This window comes from Pectinophora gossypiella, chromosome 28 (assembly GCF_024362695.1).
Source record: "Pectinophora gossypiella chromosome 28, ilPecGoss1.1, whole genome shotgun sequence".
In the NCBI taxonomy this organism is placed as follows: Eukaryota; Metazoa; Arthropoda; class Insecta; order Lepidoptera; family Gelechiidae; genus Pectinophora; species Pectinophora gossypiella.
Window position 1 is genome coordinate 6,012,068 of NC_065431.1, and position 18,255 is coordinate 6,030,322.

At 38.7% G+C, this 18,255-nt stretch overlaps 1 protein-coding gene across 1 annotated transcript in view; it reads left to right on the forward strand.

Annotated features, from left to right (window-relative positions):
- Positions 1–18,255, forward strand: part of LOC126379162 (zinc finger protein ZFP2-like) — a 127,884-nt gene that overhangs the window by 39,954 nt on the left and 69,675 nt on the right. The gene's annotated exons all lie outside the window — the stretch shown is intronic.

The following is an 18,255-nucleotide window of genomic DNA, read 5'->3' on the forward strand; positions in this document are numbered from 1 at the left end:
CGTTGTATTATGCGGTTATAATGTGTAGGAACAAAAACGTGAAAAGCTAAATAGAAGTCCCTTTTAAAAAAAAATAGTGTACCGTTCTATACGTGGTATTACTATTTACTCTATGCTGTGATTCCATTTTGTAATGCACTAACCCAAGCTTCAACAAATTGAAACCTTCACCCTTAGGTTGCCTGGAAGAAATTGCCGCTTACCTATAACTCCGCCTATTGCTCTCCTCTTCGTGTGTTGTGTGCCGCAAAGTGTCACAGAATTTAATTCAAGATCAAACGTGACACGTTTGACAAACCCAATGGGAGTTCTATACAGAAACCGCGCGGTTTTCTTACCATACAGTGATGTAGCGTGTAACTTTTTAAAATACATCTCTTTACAAACATAGACAAGGAAAACTAACAAGCAAGACAAATAAAGACTAATTAAAATAGCCTATACAAACAGTAATTGTTTTTATTTCATGGTCCTGTTAGTTCAGTGCGGTGTGAGATTGAGAAATAAATTTGAATAAAGTAAACATATCTTAAAAAAAATAAAAAAAGTCTTATCTTAAAAGTAGCAAGGAGAGTTAGGACAATGCTACACCGACAAGAGCGTGGCTCTTAAAATAGTGATGTGATCAAACATATCTTTAGTAAACATAACATACTCAGTGGTCTCGTGGTTAGAGCGTTAGGCTCACGATCAGGAGGTCCGAGTTCGATTCCCGATGGGGACATTGTCGAAATCACTTCGTGAGACTGTTTTTTGTTTAGTAAGGACTTTTCAGGCTTGAATCACTTGATTGTCCAAAAAAGTAAGACAATTCCGTGCTTCGGAGGGCAGTTAAGTCGTTGGTCCCGGCTATTAGCCGTTAAAACACCTCCACCAACCCGCATTGGAGCAGCGTGGTGGAGTATGCGATGGACGTACCGCTGTCTACCCCATTGTGATATAGTCGCGAGCTTATGTTGTGTTGTGTGCTGTTGATATCAATCAAGAAATTATAACTGTGCTATGAATTCTTCGCCAGATAATTACGCTTTATAAATACGTATTTATATAATTACTTACATTTACAAAGAATTATACAGGGCTGAGGTACAGGGTGTTGTGACACCGAACCGAATACTGAGGTTGCCTGGAAGAAATTGCTGCATGAACAATAAGGCCGCCTGTTGTGCTTTTCTGTATATATGTTGTCCTTATCTCTGTATTTTGTGTGCATTGTGCTCAATGAAGTATTTTATCTATCTATATGAGAGGGATGATTCTGCTCATAATTCTGAGTTAATATCAATTTTTCGTCGCAAAACTCGTATAAAAGTTACAATAAGTACAATACAAATACACTTTATTGCACCAAAATATAAAGACACAATTACAAAAAGACTCTTAACTAAATGAATTAGTGGTTTTTTTCAAAATTATTTTCAGTTCCAGTTACTTCTGCGACGGAAAATTCCACTTGATATCAACTCACAATCATGAGCTGAATCAATTCCCTCAGTATTCATTACGATATCACTTTATACCCCATACACACAGGTACAAGTCATGAGCAATATAATGTACCCACTTTAGGACTCTGTCGCACTGTTCTGTTGACATTCAGTGAGAGTTACAGTTCAATTTGTCAAAAAAGTTAATGTGACATGGTACCAAAGTGTATACTATTAATGCTCGTGACCGTACGTATGGGTGTTAGTGACACCACAGTGTCCAAAGCTTTAAAGTATTTTCAGTTCCAAACTAAAAGATGGTGTGACGACTTCAATGCTTATCGCAAGGATTGGCCGGAGATCGCGTGAAGTCGAGAGGAATGGAAAAATCAAGGGGAAGCCCTTGCCCAGCAGTGGGATCGTATAGGCTAGATAAGATAAGAGTTCCAAACTCCATTTTATAATAACTCAGGATCATGAATCATCCCCCTCAGTATTCAGTACGGGTCACTAACACCCTGTATAAATATGAGTACGTACTAATATAATTAATTACATTTACGAAGAATCGTATAGTATATGACAGGGAGACATATTTTGGCATACACCCGCTCCTCGTTTCGATAATTAAAAAAATCCAAACGACAAAAAATTCAAAATTAAAAGAAAGAACTTGGGGTGGGAAAGTATTTTGTTCGCTGGTGGAGCGAGTTTTAGTTGGTGATAATATTGTCATCTTTAAAATATGAATGGACAACGGAAAATAAATTAAGACTAGAAGTAATTTTTGGCAAATAACGAGATTTTAAAGGTAATAAGAGGATTCAATTTGTATACAGTCGTTACACGAGCCATTTAAACGGCCTTTGGCGGCTCAATAGTAACTCTGGTGGGTTGACGAGGTTGGTCATTGAACTTCCCTCAATCAGCGCTTACCACTATTGACCCACTAGGTTCGATTAATTCTTTCAAATATTTTTCCGCGCCGAGGTTCGCGACCAACTGGACACCCTCAGGCCTGTTGTCTTAAATTTTGTACTGGGTGAGAGCCCTCAGCGTTCACATATTTTGATGTGTTGAACCTCGCAATAGACACGGTAGTTTCAATCCAATTGAAAATTTGTACTATTGTTTTATGTTTGTTGAAGAAAATCATAACAGAACATTTCAAAAATACACTTAATGAGGATTTTACTATAAGGCGACTTCTTACAATATACCTCGAAAACAAAAACGAAACGACGTAATATTCGGCCATGACGATCAGATTACTCTAGCCAGAGAGGAGGCCAAATTTTCAGCAACGACTGCAGCGATTTTACGTGTCCTACTAATCACTAAAGACCCAAAAATTAAAGTTATTAAAGCCACCCATCAAATCTATTTCACTGAACTATTTTAGCCCATTGACAATTGGCAAAATTTTCTCGTACCCACAATCCTACCTCCTCTAACCTTTACCCACCCCCAAATGAATGCGCCTGCGACTGACTGGATGCATTTAGCCGTGTTTAACATATGTCGAATTGTATGATTTACACATTGACAGCCTGTCGTGTATGTATGCACGTGAGGATGTGTGTGTGACGCAAAGAGTAGCTAGGAGAGTGGAAAAGATGAGTAAGATTAAATACTTAGTGGCAATTAAATATTTTTTACTTTGTTTCAACGTCTTTTGAATTTTATTAACACGTTCAATGGTGCTAATATCCTACAGACGCCATCTAATTTTATTTTAAGATACAACTATCATTTTCTTATCCGCTGAAAAAGAAAGGGACGGGTAATCGACAGGCATAAAATTTACGAAACACGTGAATTTTAAGCAGAAATCTAAAACAACCGTCTAAAAAGTTTACATCGGCCAATAGCCCGACAGAATTAAATTAACAGCACACGTCAAATGGGTTGCATACCAGCCATTTTATTCGCTCGGATTATTCATTCGTTTTAAAATTAACTTGTTGACAATCATCCGTCCCTTTCCTATTCGGCGGAGAAAATGACGGGTACAATTTAAAATAAAATTAGGAATCCTGAATAATGTCTGCAGGAATTGGGGCCACTGTATTCAATTCAATTCAATGTCTTTATTGTGCTAGGTATTTAGGTCATTTACATTATTAAATCGTCCTCTAAATACTACCTTTGCAGGCATACACAAGTTTTAAAATACACATTACATGGAACTTAAATAATAAATATGAACTTAACTAAAAATAAGATATCAACCCCTCACGGGCAAAGTTATTTTTCGATAAACACATTGGAATTTATGTACATACACACACTATGGCAAGAAAAAAATCAATCTGGAAAGCCTTTCGTCGGATTTTCCCATTTTTTCCTAGTCCCACATATGGGACTTGCAGGTATGAGTTTAAAATTTTATGGCCCATATGTGGTTCATACATAGTGAACGTGTTAATTTTATTCTCTTAGGTATATGTTTTTCTTGGTGTCATATTGGTAGTGATTTTTATTTATCTGTAAATAAAGAACACCGAAAAAATGTCCCACTTATCATTATATTTTTCTTTATTAAAATTCATAAATAAGTTAAATAGAAAAAAGAAAACGTCTCTCGACAGTTTTAGATCTGTCTTTATTTAGAAATCAGAATTTCATAATTTATTTTTGACCTAGGAACTACCCAATTCTTCTCCTTTTCTATTTTCTTTCTCTTTTTCTCTTATAAGATCACTACATAGTATAAAACAAAGTCGCATTTTCTCTCCCTATATTTTTATGTATGCTTAAATCTATAAAACTAAGCATCGGATTTTGATACGGTTTATTTTAGATAGAGTGATTCAAGAGGAAGGTGTATATGTATAATAACATCCATTAAATAGTGGAGAAATACTGTTATTTTTGAGGTTTTTAATGTGATTTTTTTTCTGTAAGTAGCCTAATTAATGTCCCACTGCTGGGCAAAGGCCTCTCCCTTAATTTCATTTTTTCCTCAACATTGCACCCGAGGGTCGCTAGTAAGAGATAAATTAAACTGCCTACGCGACCCGTCTTCGCTCGCTAATCTACCACACAATGCTTGAGTCCAGTGATGTGTCGTCTCCGGGAATATTCCTTTAAGTGCAAATGTCCGAAGACCAGCTTCGCAGGCCACGTTAAGCCGTTGGTCTCGGCTATAAGCAGCCTCCGTGGTGTAGTGGTTAGAGCGTTGGGCTCACGATCGAGGTCCGGGTTCGATTCCCAATGGGGACATTGTCGAAATCACTTTCTGAGACTGTCCTTTGTTTGGTAAGGACATTGCAGGCTTGAATCACCTGATTGTCCGAAAATGTAAAGATGATTCCGTGCTTCGGAAGGCACGCTAAGCCGTTGGTCCCGGGCTACTAGGCCAAACACGTCCGCTAAACCGGAGTTGAGCAGCGTGGTGGAGTATGCTCCATACCCGCTCCGATTGATTGAGGGGAGGCCTGTGCCCAGCAGTGGGACGTATATAGGCTGTTGATGTTTTATGTTAGTAAGGACACTGACTGCTTTTCTTTTTTAAATTTTTCTTTCTTGAACTCTGGTCTTATCTGCCTAAAGGTTAGGTAAAAAAGTTCTTTGCTCCTTTTAAAAAAAAAGAAAAGAAAGGAAAACATGAAACAGTAGGACTAGGGCCCTGTGCTGGGAGGTTTTCTGGCCACGTCTTTCCCTCAGCGTTACAGATTCCGATTTGGTAGTAGTTTGACAGCTAGTTACATAGTAGCGCTAAACCAATTTTGAAAAATAAATATTTTTGAATTTTTGAATTTGAATTTTTGAATTATTTTTTTGAATTTTTAATTTTTTACTGCCAGGTACATTCCCAAAATGGGAACATTCCCGGGGAGGGCACATCGCTGCCCGAGCCCACATATCAGACGATCCACTGTCTGTCTGTCCGCGCCGACGCATGCGCAGATATTTTGACAAATAGCGAGCACATACCAGAGTTTTTCAAATTTCGGCTTAGTAAAAAATCTAATTAAGAATATATATGATGAGAAAACATTTGTGGAGGCGCAATGTTAGATTACATTCAGTTACATATTACATAAGCTCACGACTATGTCCCAATTGGGGTAGACAGAGGTACATCCATCGCAAGATGAACTAAGTACCCACACCTCACCAAGCTTTCTGTTAGACCAGCGTGATAGGTGAGCCGTATCGCCGTCTATAATGGTCGAGTCTACTTTTTATTAAAAAAAGTCACGACAATATCCCGATTGGGGCAGTCAGAGGTACATCTATCGCAAGATGAACTAAGTACCCACACCTCACCGAGCTTTATGTAAGAACGGGATAGGTGGTGAGCCGACGACCCGATTACTCTATCCATAGAGGTAGCCAAACAGCTCGCGACACCAAACACTTCAGGACCCCGATACCGACCCCGCCGGCGTGGTCGACGATTTCCCTCATTCAGCGCTTATCGCTATCGACCCACTAGGGTCGGTTAATTCTGTCAAATATTCTTCCTCTCAGACGACGCCCTGAGCCGAGGTTCGCGCCCAACTGGGCACCCTCAGGTGTGTTATCTTCAATTTTGTACCGGGTGAGAGCCCTTAGCGCTCCCCATTTGTCCGGCCAAGTAGTTAAAGACATTTGAGCCCTACTATACTAGCCACGGAAATAGCCTACAGATTACCAGTTATTCATAAGATCACGCCTATTTCCCATTGGGGTAGGCAGAGAACGCGGAATTCCTTTACTATGATCCTGACACTACTTTCGCATCTTCCACTCTCATGGACGACCAGACAACCAGTTACACCACCACATCAGGTCGTCAAGTACTTCATCATCACTAGTCTATTAACGTCCCCACTGCAGGGGCACGGGCCTTCCCTATGGATGGATAGGGAGATCGGGCCTTAAACCACCACGCGGGCCCAGTGCGGATTGGTGGTTATATAAACGACTGCTAATGCAGCCGGGACCAACGGCTTAACGTGCCTTCCGAAGCACGGAGGAGCTCGAGATGAAAACTTTTTTTTGTGGTCACCCATCCTATGACCGGCCTTTGCGAAAGTTGCTTAACTTCAACAATCGCAGACCGAGCGCGTTAACCGCTGCGCCACCGAGCTCCAAGCTCCAATCGTCAAGTACTTACTTAAATGAAAATAAAAAATGTGTTTTTTTTGTCAACTTCGCTTTTTCATTTTTGCTTCTATGCTGTTCTGGGAGCAAATAAAAAACATAGAAAACGTTCAGCTGCTTGTCGTCCCGGGCATGTCGTAAAAACCGACAGAGGGATTGTGTCCTCTAACATGATGGACTAATGTTATGGGCGATAGGCTGATCCCTTATCACTATAAGGTTCATTATATCCATCTTAGGACTTCGTATCAACAGTAGCTGCAAGTTGTCTTTGATTACTCGTGGCTCTGTCCACCCCATTAGGAATTACGGGCGTGAGTTTATGTATGTATTTTTTTCAAGTGCTATTCCAAGAAACAACTCTATAGAGTTATAATTCAAATAATATTAACTATAACTTTTACCCTGTGACAGGAAACAGGCAGCACCGACGTCGGCCGGTGCCTTACGTTTTTTTTAATCTGTTTCCAAGATGGCGGCTCATTTGCGCGGTATTGTTACGCGGGTGCAAGCTTAGGAGTTGAAGGGACGTTTTTTTATGATTTATTAATGCGTTTTTAGTTTGTTTGTTTAGATGTTTTTGATGTTTGTCTGTTCTAATGAGAGTAAAAAGATTAACAAAAGAGACTTTGTAGCTACTTTGGATAATAAGCTGCTGAAAATAGTACCTACCTAGAAATATAGTATCACCTGATCACCTGATTGTCCGAAAGTAAGATGACCCGTGCTTCGGAAGGCACGTTAAGCCGTTAGTCCCGGCAACTACTTACCGCGATGTAGCCGTTAGATGAGCCATATCAGGGGCCTTTGGCGGCTCAATAGTAACCCTGACACCAGAGTTGATGGGGTTGGTAATTCACCTCACAACCCACACGATAGAAGAAGAAGTTTATAGTAATATTGATACTGATTCCAGCACACACCATCTAATTTTATTTCAAGTTATACCTGTCATTTTCTTATCCGCCGAAAAGGAAAGGGACGGGTAATCGACAGGCATAAAATTTTAGGCAACAATTTTAGGCAGCAATTTAAAAAGCTTCCAAAATTTTATAGTGGCCAATAACTCGACAGATTTAAGTTGACAGTACACATCCAACGGATTATTCGCCCGAGTTATCCTTTCATTTTAAAATGAATAGTTGTCAATCATCCTTTTCGAGGGATAAGAAAATGACGAGTATAACTTAAAAAATATAATTAAGAGGTGTCTGCAGGAATCAGGAGTCATGTACCGATTTTTTAAAGTAGGTAAAGCATGTTTCGGATCGAAGTTTAGCTTACGGCTTACACAGACTTCAATGTTTAAATAATAATGTTTTTAAAACGTTGCGTTGCGTCGTTACGTTGTTTTATGTTTTTGTGTTTTTTTTTGTTTTGTTTTATGTTTTTGCGTTTTGTTTTTTTTATGATTTGTTTTGAGTGTTATAAAGTATATTTGATTTTGATGTTTTTATTTGTTGCAGGTACTTAATAAAATTATCACATTATTAATTACTATTCGACTAAATATGTCATCAAATTCGGGAACTCCAAATCGTGAGTAAAACACTAACTATTGAATGATGAGGGACTATCCAGAATAAGTGCCCCAAAAATAAGAAAACTACTGCAGCTTCCCACAACCTGTATAGTCGGGGAAAAGAAGCTGCTACCGGGTGAGAGCCTTCAGCGCTCCCCATTTGTCCGGCCAAGTAGTTAATGCCATCTGCGGCAAATCTACAATAAGTCACTAAAGTCACGACAAAAAAAAAAGGAAAAGAAGCTGCAAGAAAAACCTCGGCACAGGGCCCTAGACGTTCTTTAAAAAAAAACATTAAATATTGTCATACCATTGATTAATTTAGCTGCCTAATGTCAGTTTTCAGACAGTTAATCCCATGCATTCATATCTTCTAAATAATCGCTAACTTTATAATAACCTTTTTTGTAAAGTTTCTGTTTAACTACTGTCTTCAAACAGTTGAAAGGCAAATTCTGAATGTCAATGGGATCTTATTGTAAAAACGTATACATTGCCCCTTAAAAGATTTAGTGATCTTATATAATCGACTGACTTGTAAAGCAAGTTTATTTTTATTCCGGATATTAACAATGTGCCGATCGCTATTTTTTACAAAAATTTTTACATAAGTAATAATAATAAAGATATTATTGTGATGCCAAAGTTAAAATACTAATTTCCTTAAATTTATTTCTAAGTGACATGTTGGGTCCCAATTTGTAAATCGCTAAAATATCTTCTAAATAATCACTAACCTAGGTGGTGAGCCGTATCGCTGTCCATATAGACATCTTATTCTTTCTAGCACAAATCATCTTTTTTACATAATAAACAAAATACTACAAATACACTTCTCATCAAAAAAATCGAAACACCTTGCAAGTTTACGTTTTGTCAGGATTATCAGAAAAATGTGTACATTTAGGAATAAATGTTAAATGTCGTTTAATAGTGAGTAATATGAGCTTATCAAATCTTAATGTTAATGTTCTAAATTTAAATGAATTTTTCATAGGTTTCGTATTTTGTTAAATGAGTCATTTTTATTCCGTATGGAGTATAAAGGAAATGGATAAAACAACACACGTAAATGAAAAAAAAAGCTAAAAAACGTTTATTTAATAACTTGTATTCCCTCCCCGAGCTCTAATTACTACTTCCATACGGTTCTTCATCGATCGGATGAGAGGCACGATCACATGCTGTGGTATATTGTCCCAAACGTACCCTAACAACTTGGTTAAAAAATATTAATTATGATGAATGTGAGAATTTACTACAAACTATTTACTAAAAACAATAATCTATTACCATTATACATATACCTATTAAGGAATCAAATTATAGGATAGTAACTACACTCGCATGCACAACACGAGCACACTCCTCCTGTCTAGTGGCTTCAAAACCGACCCCAAGACTTTCGTCGTAGGGCTAGACAGGAGGAATCTACCCTCATTGCCCGAGCACGCCCACACTTACACACACGCACACACAAACAGACACATACACACACATACACACATTATACAAACATTCTTTAATTGCTTTTTTGTAAAACGTAAAGGTAACAAAACTTTCTTACCTATTTACTACTGTTATAGAAGAGCGGGGTCTCCTGGTACAGGCATATTTTGCTTAAAAGGAGGCTCCAGTAACTAGTTTAAGAAAAACATGTAAGAAAAGAAAATAAATACTTTTTGATTTTTTTTTTTCATTTTGATTCTAACTAATATACAAGTCCGCTATACTCTGGTGTGGTAGTCCCTCCATGTTGATTCAGGATGCTTCATAATTATGTCATTGTTGCGTGTGAAGTTACAGTAACGTGTTATTGTGCATAACGCTTCTAGTTTTGTCCTGCGGGCTTGTTTGGATATCTAGAAAAAAAGTACTCACAAACACAATTGGCTCGACCATTATAGACGGCGATACGGCTCACCTATCACGTTGGTCTAACAGGAAGCTCGGTGAGGTGTGGGTACTTAGTTCATCTTGCGATGTATGTATCTCTGACTACCCCAATTGGGATTTAGTGACGAGAATAGGCTAATTTCCAACTAGTAAAACAGTTACTTTTTACTAAACGTCAAAACACGAAATTACTATGGAATTTGTATGAAAAAGCAACCTGTGACGTCATAGAAAACCATGACTAAATGTCGTACTTATTATTACATTTTTCTCTATTAAAATTCGTAAATAACTTGAATAAAAGAAATTTAACGCCTTTTTTATTGTTATGACGTGACTTAGGTATTGTAGATTTGCTGCAGCTGGTATTAATTAACTACTTGGCCTGACAAATGGGGAAGATTTTTTGAAAGAATTAATCGACCCTAGCGGGTCGATAGCTATAAGCGGTGAATGAAGGAAATCGTCGACCACGCCGGCGGGGTTGGTATCGGGGTCCTGAAGTGTTTGGTGTCGCGAGCTGATTGGCTACCTCTATGGCTAGAGTAATCGGGTCGTCGGGATCGTATATTACGTCCTTCGGACGCCGATACTTTTCAGTACCGTCCCGAAGCGGGAAGCCGCAACTACCAGAGTATTTGGGTGGTGCGAAGCAGAATCGAAAAAACGTTTTGAAGCTAATTTGAGCCATTGTGCAATGGTTGGCAGACCTACGTCAATGTGCAGATTTTCATTGCGAAGGAACCACGGAGCTCCCGTGGCTTTCCGCATGAAACGATTTTGTATTAAGTACCTGTAGACGATGGATTTGAGAGGGACTCGCGTGAGCGAAAACTACCCCTGCTTAGGTCAAATAAAATGCCCTCTCAGTATTCGGTACGGTGTTACTGACAGCCTGTATAATAACAGGAATAAAAAACTCTATTGCTTGAATATATTCATCACATCACTGATTTAAGAGCCACGCTCTTGTCGGTGTAGCATTCTTCATTCTTGTCTATCAAAGGCCAATTCCTTCACTTCCTTATGGATACGACGCGACGATTTATATTATATTACTCTCTAATAAATCTTTACTGTCTTTACTGTTGATAATCTATATTGTTTTTAAGGAACGTAGCCTAGAAAGTCCCTTATAGTTTCGACTAGGCAGATTACTATCACTCACAACAAAACTATTTCAAAGGCACCTTTCTCGGTAAACAACAAAAGGCTAAATGTAATTCACAGGAATGTCACACAAGCTTTAAATAGAAGCTTGCAAAAGGCAGCCGCATCCGGGTCGCTGGGTATAGTCATAAATCTTATATTAGTCACTTTAAGGTCTGTTGTACTGAGAGCGAAGCTAGTAAGGATAATCAGAAATGAGAATCATTTATTCAACGTAATTATCATGGATAAACTTGTTGAAGGTCAATGTAACATTTTTGAATTTACGTCATTTCGCAAGGTGTTATGGCTGAATAGAAGAAATGACAAGAAACTGCAACAGCAACACATCTTTTCAATCAATGAGGGTACATTACAAGTTATTTAATAACTACAGGAACACATTCAATACCAGACATTTTTATCATTTTGGTAATCATACATACATACATAAACTCACGCCCGTAATCCCTAATGGGGTGGGCAGAGCCACAAGTAATCAAAGACAACTTGCAGCCACTGTTGATACGAAGTCCAAAGATGGATATGATGAACCTTATGGTGATAAGGGATCAGCCTATCGCCCATAACATTAGTCCATCATGTTAGAGGACACAATCCCTCTGTCGGTTCGGTAGGTAATCATTAATCTTATAATAAGCTTTTTTATATAAAGTAAGCTCCACATTAGCTTTAAATTTATTTTCTGACAAATTTAAAATATTATCTGGTATTTTATTGTAAAAACGTATACTTACATAACCCCAAAAAAGATGATTTAATTTACTTAATCTAGAATGTTGAATAGCAATTTTATATTTATTCCTTGAATTGTAAGTATGCCTTTCACAGTTTCTCGGAAGGAGAGATAAGTTTTTACGTACAGTCATGAGCAATATAATGTACCCACTTTAGGACTCTGTCGCACTAAGTTATTTGACATTTAGTGAGACTTACAGTTCAATAGGGTCGTGTACTAGGTTCAAGATAAATTATGAAATTCTGATTACTAAATAAAGACACATCTAAAACTAACGAAAAACATTTTCTTTTTTCTATTAAACTTATTTATGAATTTTAATCAAGAAAAACGTAATAATAAGTCCAACATTTTGTCACGTTTTTCTATGACGTCACAGAGTGCTTTTTCATACAAATTCCATAGTAATTTCGTGTTTTGACGTTTAGTAAAAAGTAACTGATTTGACTAGTTGGAAACTAGCCTATTTGTTTGTGTGTTTGCTTTATTTGTCAAAAAAGTTAATGTGACATGGTACCAAAATGTATACATATTAATGCTCGTGACCGTACATACATCCTGGATCCAAGTTACCTGTAATATTTTTTTTTATTTGTCCGGCCAAGTAGTTAATGACATTTGCGGCGAATTTACAATAAGTCACGTTAAAAAAAATAGCTCATTGAATAACGTAAAAATGGAATAACGCTAAGGAGATATATATTTTTCATCGCTTGATATTTCAGTGTACCACAGCCCTAAACCCTGTCAAGCGACAAAAGCATCCTTTTTCATTGTATTCACAGGAAATGCCAAATAGTTTTTGTCACTTCTAGTAATAGTGTTCTATATCTTTGGCATGTTTAATTTATGACCGCGTCTTAAGAAGTATAACGCACTCATACGTGCATAAATTCACGTTCGTTTCCTTATCAGTGTGAGCTGAAACTGTGTAGTACACACTAAATTTTTTTTTATATTATGGCAACACCGCAATTTAATTTTTCTTCTACCCTTTGAACATCATGGCGATGGGTGATGCTTTTTCCACCTTTGTTAATTTTTAATTAATACAGTCCCTTTCTCCACGACGATCGGTCCTGCGCTGCCCGCATCCAACGGCTTCCCGCGACCTTCACCAGATCGTCGACCTTCACTGAGCGTGGTCCGAGATCCTTGGGAGAGGCCTATGCCCAGCAGTGGGCGTCGTACGGCTGATGATGATGATGACAGTCTATTTCTAAATGTCAAGCATGTGTTTTTATTTATATTTAACACCAGGGTCGCACATGCTTTTGGTCCATCGAAGCTTTTAGTCATTTTGCATTAGATTATCACACCAGCAACCACACTACCTCCACCACCGACGCACAGAAACACAAGTTATCAGTCAGTCTTCTTCTATCGTGTGGGTTGTGAAGTGGAGTACATCATCAACCCTGGCGTCAGAGTCACTATTGAGCCGCCAAAGGCCCCTGACATGGCTCATGAAACGACTACTTACTTACACCAGTAAGTGGTAACCGGGACCAACGGCTTAACGTGCCTTCCGAAGCACGGATCATCTTACTTTCAGACAATCTGGTGATCAGCCTGTAATGTCCTAACCAAACTAGACATCACAAAGTAATTTTTGTGATATGTCCCCACCGGGATTCGAACCCGGAACCGGGACCGGGACATCGTAACGAAAACTTCGAGAGATGATTCAGCTCATTATTCTGAGTTAATGTCAAGTGGAATTTTTCATCGCAAAATTATAGAATTGAAAATAATTAAAAAAAACTAAAAAAAATAAAAAATAATGTTGCGACGGAAAATTCCACTTGATGTTAACTCAGAATCATGGTCTGAATCATCCCCCTCAGAATTCGTTACGATGTCACTAACACCCTGTTTATTTGTTAATTTATTTTAAAAATACGTATACCGTAAATAATTAACTTAACCACAAGGACAGGGCGATTCTTTTCTTTTTATTTTCATGCAACAAAGGGCACAGTATTCTAGAAACTTCTCATTTCGCTGTGGGAAATGTGAGGGGACCGGATCCAATGACGTAAAATATCGATAAATGACGGTGGTCATTTAGGTCATAAGCACGGAATCATCTTACTTTTTCGGACAATCAGGTGATTCAAGCCTGAAAAGTCCTTACCAAACAAAGGACAGTCTCACAAAGTGATTTCGACAATGTCCCCATCGGGAATCGAACCCGGACCTCCAGATCGTGAGCTTTACGCTCTAACCACTAGACCACTGAGGCTGGTAGTTTATCATTTAACGATAATTATCCAATAGTTTTTTTATTAAGATCATTTTTATACATTTTACCCGAAACACGGGCGGCCACGATTGAACTTCATGTGACGTCACATATCACAAAATAAACAAAAAGCTATCTGTCAGGTTTCAAGTTATACTGTTTGACAGCTTCTTTGTTTATTGAAAAGTGACGTCACTCGGAAAAATGTCAGGTGACCTACCGTTTTGCGCGCGAAATTTGAAATTAATGAAGAAAGTTATGTTTTTTCTATTATAAAATCTTTTTCGAGAAAATTAAAATATTTTTTTAAGAGCTATAAAATAATCGTTTGTAATTATTAAAATACTTAGACGAAAACTGTCAAGTAGCCGATTCCATAGTCTCTGCTTACCCCGGTGGGAAATAGGCGTGAGTTTATGTATGTATCTACAATAAGCCACGTCAAAAAGATAAAAATATCGAACGCTTAATTATTCCCGTAAGTATCGATATTTTTATCGACTTGTTAAGTCCCATCACTAGTCAATTTTAATGTGCTCATTTTGATCCCGGCTGTGACGGATTGTTCTGGAAACCTCCAGTATTAGTCCACACGTTGGTTGTCGGGCAAGTAATGCACCTATTCTGCAAAAGATCGAAAAGTTCGCCTTCTCTTTAATCTGTTCCATGTAAGCTCTTCTTGGTCTTCCCCTTCCTCTCTTTCCTTCTAGCTTCCCTTCTATGATGTTTTTAATAAATTCGTCGTGTCTTATTAAGTGTCCAATCATCTAGCCTCTTCTGTCCTCAATAACTCTCAATATTTGCCTCTTTTCCCTTACTCTTACTAGCACTTCCTCATTAGTAACTCTTTCTGTCCAACTTATTCTTTCCATCCTCCTCCAACGCCACATTTCAAAGGCCTCGAGTCTCTCTCTGTCTTTCTGAGTCAACGTCCACGTTTCGCTCTTATAATATATCGTATAAAAGCTATTCAAGTTGGTCTTCTGAATACTCGTGGCTCTACCCACCCTAATAGGGATGACAGGCGTGAGTTATTTTTTTTCGAGCGACCACGGAATAATATCCCATCCCATATTTGACTTGTTTTACTCAGTTGATTCCAGGAAATTGTTTCAGCTGTTCATTTTCTCAAACTTGGAATATAATTAAATAGTTTAGGATTTCAAGGCTGGCTCATTATTATGATTACATCATAATCAATCATTTACTTATCATTATTATCATCTATTTATTAATTTATCATTTTTTAACATTTTTTTTTATTAACAGTGTGATGAGACAGAGATGTTAAGATTGAGAAGGGAATGTTAAGTTGGTTTGGACACGTAGAGCGGATGAAGGATAATAGAATTGCGAAAGCGGTATATAAAGCGAAATTTGATGGTAGGGCTGGCAGAGGAAGACATCGAAGGACCAACGGCTTAACGTGCCTTCCGAAGCACGGATCATCTTACTTTTTGGACAATCAGATGGTCAGCCTGTAATGTCCTAACCAAACTAGGGATCACAAAGTGATTTTTGTGATTTGTCCCCACCGGGATTCACATACATACTACTCACACATACTACATACTACTTAAACTTCATCATCATCAGCCCATTAACGTCCCCACTGCTGGGGCACGGGCCTTCCCTATGGATGGATAGGGAGATCGGGCCTTTAAACCATCACACGGGCCCAGTGCGGATTGATGGTTATTAACGACTGCTAATGCAGCCGGGACCAACGGCTTAACGTGCCTTCCGAAGCACGGAGGAGCTCGAGATGAAAACTTTTTTTTTGTGGTCACCTATCCTATGACCGGCCTTTGCGAAAGTTGCTTAACTTCAACAATCGCAGACCGAGCGCGTTTACCGCTGCGCCACCGAGCTCCTCGACTACTTAAACTTACATTATAATTATTTAGTATTACGGAAATTACAAAATACCTCTCTTACAGTCACGCACGCGTAGATATCGCAAAATAATCTTGTAGGTATGCCCACACTCGACATGTAATGACTTAAATCATTTCCGGGAAAGCAAACGGCCCATTCCGAACCATACTCCCAAATCACGCGTTAATCGTTTCTCAAGCAGTCGGCGAAATTAAAACATTTCAAATTAAATTTATTTACTTAATTCACTTCGGGGAAATTCGAAAAGATTTGCGAAAAAACGAGCGTGTTCCCTTGTTCGACATTGTTGAAACGAACGCGCCGCGTATCCGCCAATCAGAGGTCTTGGCGCGCAAAAACTCTGTAATTAAAAATTCGGCTTTCAAGATGGCCGACGCACTTTTGTTTCACACGAGAGATTTGTGGACTTTAGTTATTCATAATTTCTTTGAGCTGTGGTGTTGTCTGCTACCGAGTAAGAGCCTTCAGCGCTCCCCATTTGCCCGGCCAAGTAGTTAATGCCATCTGCGACAAATCTACAATAAGACACTATGCTATTAATTATTTCCTTTTATTTTGGCGCAATAAAGGCCCCGATTCCTGAAGACACCTCCTAATTTTACTTTAAGTTATACCTGTCATTTTCTTATCCGCCGAAAAGGAAAGGGACGGATGATTGACAGGTCTTAATTTTAGGAAGAATGAGTAAATGAGTAACCCGGATGAATCAAAAAGGTTTCACGCTGGTATGCAAACCGTTTGACGTGTGCTGTCAACATAATTCTATCGGGTTATTAGCCAATGTAAAATTTTTCGACGGTTGTTTTAGATATGTGCTTAAAATTGACGTGTGTTCCATAAAATTTATGCCTGTCGATTACCCGTCCCTTTCCTTTTCGGCGGATAAGAAAATGACAGGTATAACTTAAAGTAAAATTAGGTGTCTGCAGGAATCGGGGCCAATATACTTATAAATAAATTGCACAATAAGTTTTCCCGACACTGTGCTATTTATTGCCTTTTATTTTAGTGCAATAAAGTATATTTGTATTGTAAAGAACACAAAAATGAAAAGTCCGTTCCACTCCGGAGCTAAACCACTTTCTTCTAATTATTATGTAAGCTTCGTTTCTGTTTTTTCGTCGCCGGTAGATATATGTTGATCTCTAAACGGACGGGACAGTTCAAGGCTGTGTTTGATGGATGGAAGGAAAGCTTATTTGCCGTTTTATTCCAAAAACAGACGAACTATCCACGCCCGTAGTATTAAAGCACTTTCGAGGCCACGTTTCCCAAAAACACATAGATGGCGCTTTCTAACTCCTACATAATAACGGGCTCCGTGGTCGAGTAGTTGAGCGTTGGACTTCCAATCCGGAGGCCCCGGGTTCGCATCTCGGTGGGGACATCACAAAAAGCATGAATGAATAAGAATAAAAATAAGATCCTTAGAATAAGATCTTTAACTTTGTATTCTTGAAAATAAATAATTGATTATGATTAATAAAATAAATAAATTAATTAATTAAATTCTTTATTCAAGTTACTAGGACTCATAATTTGTTAATAACAAAACTTATATACTAGGTTTGTAGATCAAGGAAATTAAATTAATTACGGGAGAGCTGAGCCGCGACTCACCGCCTCGCCACACCCCCAGCAATAGCACAGCAGCGAGACATTTACACACAGTCCAACTTGCTAGCCAACATCGCCAGGACGCTGCTGGAACTAGCCCGTATCCTGCGCACCAGGAACGCGCATCTTTTGCGCATTGTGGCGTAGAAGCAATCAACGCGCGAACATCCCTGACGCGCTACAAAAACGAGGCAACCCCAACAGCACCCTGAATGCGTTGTTGTATTGCACGCGGAGAGCATTATATGATTTTTGCACATATCTAGCCCATATACTGCAAGCGAAGGAAATGTTAATGGATGTGTTAATGTGGAGGAAGCAAAGAAGTGTGTCAGGATCGAAGCAAATGGAATTCCATAGTCTCTGCTTAATCCGGTGGGACTCCCTCCTAACGGCCTCTGTGATCCGGTGGTTTGAGTTGGGTTCACGATCCGGAGGTCCCGGGTTCAAATCCCGGTGGGGACACATCACGAAAATCGCTTTGTGATGCCTAGTTTTGTTATAGGACACCTGATTGTCCGAAAGAAAGATGATCCGTACTTCGGAAGGCACGTTAAAACGTTGGTCCCGGTTACTACTTTCTGGTGTAAGTTAGTAGTCGTTACATGAGCCATATCAGGGGCCTTTGGCGGCTCAATAGTAACCC